Source organism: Corvus brachyrhynchos, unplaced genomic scaffold (assembly GCF_000691975.1).
Source record: "Corvus brachyrhynchos isolate BGI_N302 unplaced genomic scaffold, ASM69197v1 scaffold106, whole genome shotgun sequence".
Classification (NCBI taxonomy): Eukaryota; Metazoa; Chordata; class Aves; order Passeriformes; family Corvidae; genus Corvus; species Corvus brachyrhynchos.
This window is the reverse complement of record NW_008238834.1, coordinates 4,081,560-4,083,175: the sequence shown is the minus strand read 5'-3', so window position 1 is coordinate 4,083,175 and position 1,616 is coordinate 4,081,560.

The window sequence follows — 1,616 nt, the reverse complement described above, 5'->3', positions numbered from 1 at the left end:
TTTCCCTGAACTGGAGCTCTGGCTGACAAGGGGATTTCAGCCCTGGAGGAGGCAGAGGAAGTCCCAGATGAGATACCCCTGGGCAGAGAAGTACTGGTGATAATGGGATTGTAGAGATGTAGAGTCAGGGCCATGATACTGATGGTGGGGCTGTAATACCACAAGTGTGGTTTGGCAGAAAGTACTTGTCATCCAACCTAAATCACTGGGCTACATGGGGTATCCATCCCCACTCACCTGACAGGCAGTCTCTGCATCCCTGGGTGCTAATTGAAAAGCAGGCCCAGACCAGAACTGCAACCACTTTCTCCCAGTTTTCCTGCATGGTATTCCACCAGCTCCTCATGAAATCAGGGAGGACAATACACATTGCCCAGCAAGGCTGAGGTCTCTGCTCTGCTACGAAGTAAAGAGTGGGTAAAGGAAAAAAATTGACACTTACCTTCAGAGCTCCATTCTGTTATGACCAAATCAGCTGCCAAGTAGTAACTTGCACTGTAATAACTTGCCATCACTCTGCTGGAAAATCCTCCATGTTCCCTGGTGAAATTTCCTGAAATCTCTGATAGCTATTGCACAACCCTGGAAACCATCCTTAATTTTCTGTTTGCCTCTTTTAGCAGGGACATACATCACATGATGCTGGTAGAGCCTACACTGACTACCAAAAGCAAAAGATTAATTCCAAAAGGAAACATTTCTGCTAGAATATGTATTTAATCCAACAAGATTCAAGGTTGGAGGCTAAGGCTAGGCAGATGTCAGAATTAAAATAAATGTATTTAAAAGACATATTATCAAGTAACTTGGTGTGATGGGACAAATTATTACATGGCAAACCCTTCACTATGGCTGCCTGGTTCAAGTCTTGATGTCTAAATTTAGAGAGGATAAAAAAGAAAAAAGGGCTAAGGCAGGGCTACTTTAGTTTCTTGCTGGTGTTAGATGTTATACTTGAATACACTTATTCAAGTATTCAAGATATATCAAGAGTATGCCAATTTAATGCTTAGCCTATCTTTGAGACATGAAGCTTTGGAGAACCTTCCACCACAAATTGCACTGCTTTATTTCCCCTTAATTTGGAGAAATTTCATTTTATTAGAACTGTCATAGAGATGTGCACCAGCAATCAGCATTCTAAAACTTCTAGCAGGATGCCACTATGTCTTTTTAAGTTTAAAGTCATTTTTCAGAAGAGGAATATGTATATAAAATGCATGTTGCTGAGAGTACAGATCAGTAGATTTGGGGTCAACATTCACTCTGAGGCAGAAATTCTTCGAGGTAGATGTGAACCAATATGTCCACACCCCTGAACACTGTCTCCTATGTTCTTTATTTACACAGCTTCAACTAATAGTTCCGTACTTTCTCAAGTTTAGTTTCCTACTCTTGCCCTTTTTCTTTCAATCAAGTCCGTTTCCAGCTGCTTGCTCTGACCCTGGCTGAAATGTTATCTTTAATCACACCTATCCTTTTCTGCCCTGTTCATCACTAAAATCTTTGTGATGCAGATCACTAAAGGTGACCTTTGACTATCTTCCTCAAGACAGCCTGGGATGCTTATTAAATTAAAATCTCATTTCATCACACAATCTATTCAATACAAGTGA